Here is a 12,298-nt window from a genome sequence, read left to right as displayed (position 1 = left end):
TGCTCTAAATGAATAATTGCAGCTGGCAGTTCAATCTGGAGTTGATTGACCCTGCAATTAAAGGGACTCTCAAACAGTAATGGGCATATGCACTCCTTTATGGCCATGAAAGAGGTGTGTAATTACCCACAGTGTGAACATCAGGATTCTTGCTCTCTGAGAGGACCTGAGAATAAATTTTGTAAATATATGATGCTATTATAAATTTTCCCCGTAATTGTTCACAGGAAATACTACAAAATAAATTAATGTTTGAAATATTAAAACTATAAAGGTCTCCATTCTTCAATACAGATTTTTATACTCCTACTCTTTATACTTAGGTAGTCCAAATGTTGTCATTTGCCTTATAACTTCCTTTCTTTTCATGAGCTGATTGTGTGTTAGATGATGCGTTATGCCATGGGAAACTAGCTCTTAGACTGTTTTCTTTCAGAGAAATCCTACTGATTTTTTCTTTTTTTTATGAAATCATACTAGGGTTGACATTTAGCAGAAATGTCTTATGAACTGGGAATTGTTCTCTCCTAGAAATTTTAAACTTTTCTGAAGAAAGTGCATTCATACAATGAAATCCTCTTATATTCTGTAGGATAGATTTGAATCAATGTATAAAAATTACTCTGTTGTTAATATATTAATTTTATTAAGTTTTGATGACATATAACCTCTGGAGCTTTCTACTGAATAAGTAAGAAAATTCAAACTTCTCATGAGTATGACTGATAGTCTACTTTCTTTTGAATCTAATTAGTATCTAAAGTCTTTATTACCTTTTAGTGAAAGTATCAGTAGAACAGTATGTTGTTTCAGCCTCAGTTTTAACTAATATTAATAGAAAGGACAAGTTCTGTAAATATCTATGTACTTGAGTCCCACTGAAAATTAATCTTAGAATTAAGCGTAGAATTAATCTTAGAATTAAGCGTAGAATTACTCAGGTAGTGTTAATATATGGAAAATTAAAAGGAAAAGGAACCCAAATGAACTCCAGTCACTAATTGTAAAAACAGTGTGCTCTTATTTATTTTTAACAGCACATGGTGAACTTAAAAATTGTGCATATAGTTACATTACATAATTTGTTCATTTAATATCTTTCTTAAATGCATCTCTTTAATTTTTCTTTTTATGCTAGGGGTTTATAGTTTGTCTATAAACAAATGTTGAAAGTTTAGGCTCAGCTCAGTTGGGTTCAGCTGAAGGTGATGAAAGTTGTAGGTATTTTGTAAAGTACTTCCTTAATGGCTCTTTTAAATATATATATGTATGTATATGAAGTGGATTCTTTAAATTAAAGAATTCCATTAAAGATTCTTTATATTAAGAATTCAATTAAAAATATTTGTTTAAAAAATTGGGACTGATATATTGTGGCACTGTTTGTCTAATCTGGGATGTTATTGATTATACCCTGATGCTGACAGATCAGTTTTTCTTCCTTTTGTGGCTTTTTCACCTTCAGAAATTGCACAAGGTGACTCAGATATCCACAGCCACATTCAGTGGTATGTAAAATTAATGAATTATAAATCTCCAGGCAGAGTCTGAAGCTATAAGTAAAAGGAAATGCATTAGTTTTTTTTTAAACAAAGTTCGTAGATATTCTTAGGTAGTCAAACATGTAGAAATTAAGTTCTCTGAGGTTTGCCATCCAAAGTCTGTCGTGCCACAGTTCAGAGTGGGATCTCTTATTCCTAAGACACAAAATGGATATATTAACAAAATACAGTCTCAGTTGGACATGATTACTGTATGACATAAATATTCACACTGTTATTAGTACAGACTGCAAATACACAAGTGAAAATCCCTTACCTAGCTGTACTTTTGTGCTTGGGTAGGAATTGGTCTAAATTTAAAATCAACAAACAAATGGAAGAAGTAAACAACAAAATGATCCAGACTGCCCCAGCCATCTGCTTGAAATACTACATTTGAAATCTACGTAGTGGGAGTTACCACTATTTGGTTTTCAGACCAAATGCCATTGTAACTCAGCAAATAAATTAGTAGTTGTGAATTAGTGAATGTATTGTGGCTTTTTCATCTTTCTATTTCCCCATTGTCCTCAAGCAGTCTGTGGACAGCTTCTTGTTTATTTTGGCTTGTGTTTGTTATTCACAGGTTATTTCAGCAAATCATTGCTGGTTGGCAAATCATTTTAATTCCTTACTGTGAAAATTTGCTGTGTGTTCTTTGATGGTTTGGGCTTCTGTTCCACAGTGAGTTTCATATGTACAGGATCTTCTTTAGTTTGATGGTCTTACATGAAATTTTAGGAAGAGTAATTTAGTGCAATGAGTGCAGAAACCAAAATTGACATTTCAAACCTGTCAGAATTAATGTACATTTCAGTTAAAGTTATGGGATCTTATATATCTACATGCAGTTCTTGAAAGAACTGTAAGTTCATGGAGCCTGTACAAAATCAAAGACAGAATTTGTCAGAGGAAAGGAAATGATGCAAAATATTTTCCTCTGTTCACTTATATTCTGAACGACTCTGGAATCACAATTTATTTTTAAACTCATAAATAAATTATACAAGTGAAAATGCAGAACTCCTGTTACACAGCTTTTCTCTGGTAATTTTTTATTTAGAAATAACAAGGGAAACTTCTTACATGGATCTTTCCCAGCATGCCTGTGAGAGGAAAGATGTGTGCTAATATCTTCACAAACTATTGGATGGGTGAAGGAATGGGTATCAATGTCTCTACTGGCTTTGGGGGACGGGTTCCTTACCAGGCCCAGACAGTTTGGGCTCCTGGAACACACAAAGGTCTGCACAAAGCTGAACTTTGGGGTAAAATGCCAGGTTCAAGGGGGGAATATGGGGTAAGTGGTTTGGGAAGGCTGTACCTTGCTAGCAGCTCAGCCAATGGGGAAAGGAAGAGGGCAACACACGGCCGGGGGTTTAGGATAAAAGGGAGGCTGCGCCTCTGAAACCTCGGGAGAGAAAAGCCCAATAGACCCTCTCCCTTTATTTGAATGAAGTTGAAGGACTCCTCTGACTCCTTTTTGGACATAAACCTCTGGCACTTGGATTTTCCTGACATCTGCAAAGAGCGGAGCAGTTGGTGTACATGCATTGCATCATAGTGTTCTTATGTCAGTTAAACTGGTGCATATTTGGGGATTTGGAGTGTGAAGGAAAGAGTTTGTACAGCCTCATAGGGCCTTAATAAACATTACAATGTATGTTTTGTACTAAGAAACAATAGATTACTCTTTTTTCTGTAGCAAGTGGGGCAAATGATCAATGGGCTTCACCTCTTTCTGGAATTTGTAGTTTTGTTTAGCATTACATGAAGCAGAGGAATTTATTTCATTCACTGTTTAGATGTAACAATACGATTTAAATATTGTGTAGGGATTTTTTCTTCTTTGAAAAAGGTGCTTTTAAGACACAGCTTCTTTGGGATGCCCATTCCTCAGATGTCCTTTTCTTGGTATGCACTCAAGCACAGCTACTCTCACACTCTTACCTGGGGTGTAGCTGGTAACATAGTTTACAGGCAAACTAGGAAAAGGTTTGTCTTCCTGAGGACTGAGAGAGCTGCTACGACTAAGTGGCAGAAAAAGAAACTCGTTAATGCCTCTGCACAGAGTAGTATGCTTTCTAAGCTTTCTAAACATTTGAGAGATGGTGATTGTCAGCACTCACACAGCAGATGTGAAAGAATGGGGATGATTCACTGGCAGATCCATCGGAGGCAATGCCCAACTCAGCTTTTCAGCCAGGATTTTGCTCTGCCCTTTAGACTCATCCGTTTGGATGCAGCAGCCACCAAATCCTTAATCTCTGATAACTCATACTTGCTTACAGATATGAAATCTATTTCCTTACAATGAAATATCATGGTAGTGTTTTAGAATATTACCTTGTTATGTAGAGTCTTAGTGGTCAGTAATTAACAAGTAGTACTACTAATTAATATGGACAGCGTGAGTTCAGAAGTAACATTTGACTTTACACTGAAAGTAGCTTATCTGGAGAGTAAGAGTCACTGATTTTCTGTTCCACATAGAAAGTAGCATGAGGTTATAAAAATATCTTTAGAGTAAAAGTAATCCTATTTTTATATCTGCTTGATACTGTGAAAATGAGCTTGCATGGGGCTTGCTTTGCATTAAAAAGGAAATTAAAAAAAATTAGTCAGCCAGAAGTATCTGTTGTTTGCATATATTATTGATTTAAAATCTTTGAGTAGAATAACATGGATAGATTCTTGAGGAAACACAAATAACTGCCTGTGACAAGTTGACAAAATCACAATGGTGAAGGTGAAACATTTGTCAATAGTATTGCAAATGCTTCCCTCACCTGCAGGTTGTCACTGACACCATCACCCATTTGGGTGTGGCCAAATGGCACGAAGACAAGGTCCCAGTGCCACTTGTCCTCACACACACCTGTCAGCAGCGAGTGGCACACAGCCACAGTTCACTTCTCAAGTGCACCAGATTGCCTGGTGTAACCTGCTTGTGACTTTTATTTGATATGTCAGGGATACACGCTACAGTCTCAAAAACTCCTGTGTGAGGATGTGCTCTCAAGCCGAGGGTTAGATGAAGATTAGGGGGAACATCAAAGCTGCAGTTAAAATGAAAAAAGATGAGATAAAGCCAAGTTATTAGAGATCCCTTTGAAGTGTTTACAGATTAAGCCCTGTCTCTTTTAAGTGGAATACTTATCTGCCTTTCACTATTTAAATAACAAGACACGACAGGCAGTGCTTTTCCGAAGGGTTATTGTATGGCTGTGCTGTGCTGAACGGCATCAGGCCAGAGGCAAGGAACAGCTGTAATAATCCTTTAAATATGTCTGTATACCCATGTTAAGCAGACCTTTTGAAGGTGAGAAGACCACATAGTAACACACTTCCACATAAGTGTTGTAGATGATGATGTGACACTGGCATTGGTCAGACATGAGGATGGCTTTGTATTTTAGGACAGATAATACATCTTCTTGTAGAATATTTTAATGACATTGTACAAGAATCAAATTTATTACTCTTGATCATTTTTCATTGCCTCCTGTTCCTGGTACCTGTACTAATCCCTTTTGGCCTGTCAATCTTATTACAACTGTTAGAACAAGCACAGTAGACCTGGTGGAGATCTGGTGGACTATTACTGTGCATATGTTAATGCAAATGAGGGCAAACTGAGTCTCAGAATGTTTTTCTGCACAGAAAGGGATAGCTGGCTTTTCATATGCAGATATAATGGATATATATTTTGAGAAAATTCATTATATTCCACAAATAATTCTAATTCTTCATGGCCATAACCAGAATTATTATTTTTATGGTGTGAAATAAAACATTGGTTTTGGTTGGGTCTCTCTACAAAGTGCTTTTTCCCTGGAGAGCCTGCAAGGTTCTTGAAGTACAAGGGTTAATGGAATCAAAGTAATTTTTTTTGGAAGAGACTTCAGCAGGTCATCTGGTCTAGCTTCCTGCAGGCACACAGTCTGTGTGGTTGGGATGGGGCTGTGGGAGCCTCATCCCCAGTGTCACAGCTGTGAGCAGCAGGTGAGCAGCATTAACAGCAATGAGCCCTGGAGTGCCCAGGGGCACTGACCAACCACCAAAGGGAACAGAGAGCACACAGGTGCCATGCATCAACATGAGGGGATAAAAGGCTGGGCTAAAGAACCAGGGGAGCAGATGCTTGCAGCCTCCTGAGGTGGAATGGTGTTATTCTGTGTGGGCAGACACCTGAAGCCTTCTGATGAGGTAAGGTGCAACTGTGTCGGGGAGAATGCTTAAAGCTTTCTGAAATTGTGTGGTGATGCTCTGTGTATTGTGGTTGCATCCACTGTGACAGCTTCCTAAGATGAAATATAACAGGAGAGACAGATGGGAGGCAGGAAGGGAATAATCAATTCAAGTATAAAAAGTGTGCAATTCTCATCCATGTCAAATCACAGCTACTGGATGCAGAGTTATGTGTTTTAACAAATAGGGGTGAGTTGTGACAAGTCCTTTGAGGGACAGCTTGACCAGTAGGTGACCTGAGAAATGAGTGGTACCGAGCAGGAAGGGGAGGAAAAGGCAGGCTTGTTTCTGCTTTTCATTGAAAAAAAAAAAAATTCACCATTTTATAGTATTAAATTTGTATTCTATGGAAGGGTTTTGTGCTTGGCTTTGAAAGCAAGAAACTACCTATAGGTAGTAGAATGAAATACACTGTACTGCCAAGGAACAGCATTTACTGGGGAAAAAATAATCATAATAATGGCTTTGGATAATTGCAACAGCATTTCATGGAAACATGATATGCTAAACAAATGTCTTCTGTAGAGTTTTACTGCAGCCTGTGTATTCATCTCCTCCCTTGAGAACTGTTTCCTGTAATTTCTCTCGGGGCACCTCCCAGGCTGTTGTAGGAGGGAGTATGTTCCTGGCTGGTAGTAGCTGGTCTGCCAGTAGGAGTTTGGAATTAGACTGGGTGGTACCTTAATCTGAGATGGGAAGAACACTTTTCAAAGGTAGCTGTAAAGTAAAGCCTCTTCTGTTTGAATGAACATATATAGATGCTTGTGGTGGACATTAATTGGTCCTGGCTTCTTGTCAGTGGGAATGTGATTCCATGAGAATCAACTTTCCTGAGGTTCAAACCCTCCCTTCCTGATGATGTGAAGATGCAGGTGCTTGATAACTGAGATATTGTAAGCAGCTGGAATGCTCCCTTGGTTCCAGAAGTCTTTTTTAAGAGGATGAATACTGCAAAATTATTACCTGTAGATGTTCAGGACTCATTGTTTAGTCCCAGGTCAACTAATGTGAGATTCATATGCATTGTGGGTTACTTTCCATAAAAAAACCTCAGCATTCCATACCCACATTTTCCTATTTATTTTCCCCCTAAATTCAAAAATGTATTTGGATTATAAATGAAACAAAATTATACCTTTATAAAGTGCATTTGGAAACTATACCCAGACACAAACTTCCATCTTCTCCCTGTCAAACACAGTGCCAGGACAGACATCCTGTTAGGTGAGGAAAGTAGATACAAGGAAATCAGAGTCCTTGCAGATGGTTAAAGGGGTATTGAAAGGTCTCTGCCGTTTCAGAGCTTCATGGGTATCAGCTGTACTGTATTGTATCTTGTGTGAGATGTTGTCCTTTGACTGAGGGGTAGCCATCAGTATCACATAATAGGAACGCTTATTTATCATTCATGAGTCTTGTATTGACTATTGCTAAGCACACCTTGGTATGTAATAGAGAAGAGACAGGCAAAAATTCTGAAGAAAGTAGTAATTTATGGTGAGAATTCCTATTTTTGTCTGCTGCAGGTTTCCAGATTGCTTGAGCTTTCCTTGCACAGGGCATAGCTGAAGCAGTTGCCTGACAAGTGTAATTTTCAGTTTCAATTTTTTTGCTGCTTTTTCTCCAAAATTGTCAATATGTTAGTTTATTATGGTTTGGTGGGTTTTTCCCCGCAGTGGAAAACTGAAGTTTTTGTTTCTTTGCTAGGTGAGGAGGATTAGTAGAGGAGTTGCTTATTATGTGTCGGGTGAGAGAAAACTCAGGCTGAGAAGAGCAGGAAATAGTTGCTTGATGAGAGTAGCTGGACTGCATGGTGGGACATGACATGGACTTCAGGTTGTTCTGCCTGAAGGTGAGGCAGAGGTGTTTGGGTGGGAGAGCACTTCCTTGGAATGGTAATTAACAGCTGTTGGATTGCACATAGAATTTGTATTTGAACATGAGCTGGTTTGCTGTTCAGCTCTCTAACAGCATGTAAGTGAGGAATGCTGTCTATCTGTATTCCAGGTCCCAATCTGTTTGGGATTTAGCTGTTTGGGGAATGCACAATAGATGATGTTATCGAAACAAAATTTTTCTCTCTTGGTGCCTTGTGTTACTCTCAGTTTAGGAACTAATGGAGGATGCTGTTTACTATTCTGGAGCTTTCTCTTCCAATCAGATTTCTAAAAAGGAGTTTCACAAACACATCAATACACAGTAAAACTGTTCCCTCACATTATAACTCAGACTACTAAAATATGTGACTCCCTCAGATACATTTCATCTACCTGCCCTTTTTGTTTCACTTGGCAAATAGGAGGTGGCAAGAAAAGTCTTTAGGATAAACCTTTAGATTGGAGTTGTCAGAATAACCTAAGGGAATTCATGTGTCAAAATTCTTGCTCCAGCCAGAGGCTTTAAAACAGTATTTTATTCCTGCCTATCAGTTCATCATCAACTATGGGGTCAGATTAAGTCTTTCCATTCAGTCAGGTTTTGTGGGCTAATGTTAACTAAGTGTTTTAGCTGAGCCACTGGCTTTTTTCTACAGCATCTGCTGATACACCCCAGGGGTTTCTCTCCCAACCCAAGGTCAGGCCCACCTTGGCTTTGCTGTAAGGTCAGTAACATTCAGCCCAATATAATTGTGAAAAGCATCCTTTACCAAAAATACTCTTTTTGGTGTAAGATTAATTTTTCCACTATTTTTATTGTAATGAGAATTTATAGTACCTAAACAAAAACTGGTAGTGGTTACAACAAATTAATTTTCCTCTTGTTTATATGGCCGAGGATTGTGCCTATAAAATTTTTTATTGACTACAGCACTGTGGATATCTCATTAAAAACATTCATCATTGTATGCTGGCATCTTTTATTATGTAATAAAACTACAATGCTACATAATGCCTAGTTTTTCACTTTGCTCTGGTAAAAAGCTTAAATCCTGCTTTCCTTTTTGAAAGGTAGATAGGTAGTTTTATGCTAGCAAGATTAGGGCTAGATGTTACCAACCTCAGGCATATTCCTCAGGGAAAGATGAAACAAAATCCACTGAGATGGTTTGGAGTTGGAATTCTTCATTTTGGTCCTATCCCCTACCATCCATAGGTAGTGTAAGACAGGAAGTCTGTTAACTGATTTCAAGAAAAAGAGCTGCCTGATTTAAATTTAAATTGTATTGTTCAACAATGTTGTGTAATTAGATGGAAAAGCAGCAAAGTCCTTTTATTAGAGATGTCTTTGTAGACAGTAGCCATGAAAGCAGTGGTTGATGCTAATTACCATATTTTGTTTAAACTTCCATCTAAATGAAAGGATCATTCAATTCCGAAGCTGCAGCCATACAAAAACCACAAGTGCAGTTGAATTGCTGCTGCCAAGCAGATGGGGCTTTGATCAGAATAAGTTATTTGCAGTTTTATTGTCTGGCTGCCAGGGAGGGGCTTGTATTGAACCACCTCACTCAGAAGAAGAGGAAGGAGAGAAGTGAGTCTTGCTGATCTAAGTTCATGGGAAAATAAATTTTCCCATTCTTAGATTATTTTTGCAGATGAAAATACAGTGTTGAAAAGAACAGCAGTAAGGCACTTGATATTGGGCTGGTGTAATGTGTCAGATGGGTTGGTAGGAAGGGATTGGAATGTTTATTTTAGAGGTATAGAGGGGGAACACAGAGTGTTGGGCAAGCTGACTGCATATTTCTCCAAGGTCATTTCTGTCTAGAGCATATGAGCTAAAACTTGCACTACTGTGCTTTCTCATTTTGTGTTTCACACCATATGGGATGTACAAAAACTGAGCAGCCTTGCACATCTGGGATGGCCGATTTTGGGTGCAAATTCTTGCACTCGTTTGAGAATTTTTAACCCATCCTGCTTTGTCCCTGAAATAAGAACATAATAAATACGTTTTAGTAGCTTATACAGTAGAGTGTTATCATAAACATAGGGCAGTGGAGCACCCTCTAAAACTCCTTTAACTCCACATTCACTGCCCCTAGAATGGCAGGTTGCCAAGTGGAGTGGTAACAAATGAATGAGGCACCCAAATCTCCAGCTCTTCTGTAGGGATGACAAGCCAAAATACACACTTAGGAGCAAGGGGATCAAATACTTGTTCTAAGACTGTATTAATCTTATTTTCTGAAAGATATCAGAAGAATTTGAAAACTCTTAGGGCACAATTTTTGGAAAGCCTGTTGAATTGTAATATAGGCGGTCTTCCCCCCTCCCCCCCTTCCATGAGTGATGGTGAATAGGCAAAACCTTTTTGTTATATTTTTGGTGGCAATATCATTTATTAAAAAAAAAAATAGTGGAGGGGAATGACAGAAATCCTTTTAAAAACCTCTTTTCTGTAAGTTTTGGCTTTTCTCCAGGTACAGAAGGCATCAGCGGTGATGCAGAGAGAAGGCATTGGTGGCAGTCAAATTTTGAGTTTCCTGTTGGTTTTTTTTTATTTTTCCATTATAATGGGGCAGTCCTGATTTCTATCAGCTGTAGAATTTGGTTTAATGAGAAGGTAAAAAGCTCATGTTTTGATCGCACACAGCTCGAATTTGAGCAGAGCTAGGTGTCAGGTGAATCCTCGTGCTCAGGGCTGGACAGTGGGATGCAATGGGATTGCTCCCAGAGATCAGCCTTCTCACTGCCTCATGCCAGGAACTACCTGGTGGAGACAGGAGTATGTGTAGACAATTGTGGCTGTTGGCTCTTGGGGATTTCACCACAATATTTCCTTGATCAGTAGAACCTTTTCCTCAGTAAAATGTTCAGATCAATCCTCAAATTGAATTTTCAGGTGCCGTATGATGGTATCATTTAAATACTTCTTACCATTGAAATAGTCCTTGATGTACAATTAGATGCAGTTCTGAAATTTTCAAAACTGGGATTGAAAGACTTTCCATGTTGAACTTGCCATGGTAAAGAATAATACATGTGCATACTCTGCCTTGCTTAAAGACGTGTGCAGATGGCCACTCCTTCCACTGAGCCAGAGCAGGAAGCCAAGGGCTGACATTGCAATTTGTTATCTTGACAGTACAATGGGTGTTGCAGTCTAATTTGCAGTTTTAAGAATTAATGACGCGGTGATAAAGATCATAATCTGTGTGAAGTAACAAGGAGCAGGACAGAGTTGTGTCATTTACTTTGATGCAAATAAAGTGTTTGTTCCGCATTGCTCTGGCAGTTCAAATGAGGTGAAGCACATGCAAAAAATCAGAGGAAGTGTATTTATTTGTATTTACCACACCTGTTCATTTGCCACCAAGCTGTGCTAGAGATTGTTACAGCTTTATTGGCTGGTTCATATCTTTATATTTGGATGTCTTTACCAGAACAAAATAAAAATGGTTAGCTGAAGAGTACTGTACTTATACAGGTCATTTTCTTTTTGCTTTGTTTATTGAAACTTCAAGGTATTTCATGGACCATTATCATAACAACCTCTCAGATTTCTGGTCTTATTGATTAATTAAAAATATAAAGTGACGGCTCTATGGCTGTAGTGATAGCTTGAAAGTAAGAATGCAGTATTTTTTTAACCAGGAAGGATTTAAAAGCTAACTGAATGCCTGATCATGTGCAAGTAATCTAAAACTGGCAGCAATTTGGAGAACTTCCCAAATTGTTAAGGGTGGATTACGGATATTTTGGCATGTTTGCATTGGTTGTGCAATGGCATTTAATGCAGTAGCTGTATGTTTTTACTATATTTTGGGGGACTATGTAAGTTCTTAGAAGCTTGCATGTAGTGATTTCAGTCTTTTCAGCCTTTCAAGAACTAGTTTTATTTTCGAGTTGAAGTCTCTATGAAAAACATTAGAGATTACTAAAGCAAAAGGCTCTGTGGGTTATGGAATTATGTTGCTTTGTTTCTGCCAAGCTGGTGGTGCATAATATGGGTGTTTTCTGATTTATGGGGGAAATGAGCGCTCCTCAGATTGAGAGTGAAATCAGTGTATTCATGCTATTGTACAAAGCTTCTACCTTTAGACTCTCACCTGAGGCTCAGGATTCCCATAGAGCTAAAAGTAACACGCAGGTACCCCCAGCAGGTGATTAACAAGGTAGCAATAACTGTGATATAACTAATTGATCTCTAGACAAGCATGCCCAGATCCATACAGACACCCTGGTGCTGCCCTCCAAGGGTGAGTAGCCAGTGAAAGGACAGGAGCTCAGATTGTTCTGGGTTTGGACACCCAGGCCTTGTGGGCTCTGGGCTCTCAGCCACACCTCTGCAGCTGGGCTTGGGCACACTTCCACAGCTTTTGATGACCTCATTTTATAGACATACCTGGTAACGTCTCTGAATCGCAGCAATCTGAGAACCTGTTGATGTGGAAAGGCTGCTCCAGGCAAGATTTTATTCTCCATGATGAGCTTTAATGTACATTTTGTCTATTCAGTGACCATCAGTGTCTCCATGTGTAGCGAGTTGTGACTGACCTCAGTTTTCTGCATAGTAGAATTTTCCTTGTTATGTTCATAGAGCAAAACCTGTGCAAACAAATG

General features: G+C 38.6%; 1 protein-coding gene across 1 annotated transcript in view; it reads left to right on the top strand.

Moving 5' to 3' along the window:
• The first annotated feature begins 5,711 nt into the window (after window positions 1–5,711).
• Window positions 5,712–12,298, top strand: part of SPSB4 (splA/ryanodine receptor domain and SOCS box containing 4) — a 118,881-nt gene continuing 112,294 nt past the window's right edge. The window contains exon 1 of the mRNA XM_085587109.1: window positions 5,712–5,750. The gene's annotated coding sequence lies outside the window, so the exon portion shown is untranslated. The remainder of the gene's footprint in view (window positions 5,751–12,298) is intronic.

Source organism: Lonchura striata, chromosome 9, assembly GCF_050655825.1.
Source record: "Lonchura striata isolate lonStrDom1 chromosome 9, ASM5065582v1, whole genome shotgun sequence".
NCBI lineage: Eukaryota > Metazoa > Chordata > Aves > Passeriformes > Estrildidae > Lonchura > Lonchura striata.
The sequence above is the reverse complement of the archived record's forward strand: the minus strand, read 5'-3'. Positions and strand labels throughout refer to the sequence as shown.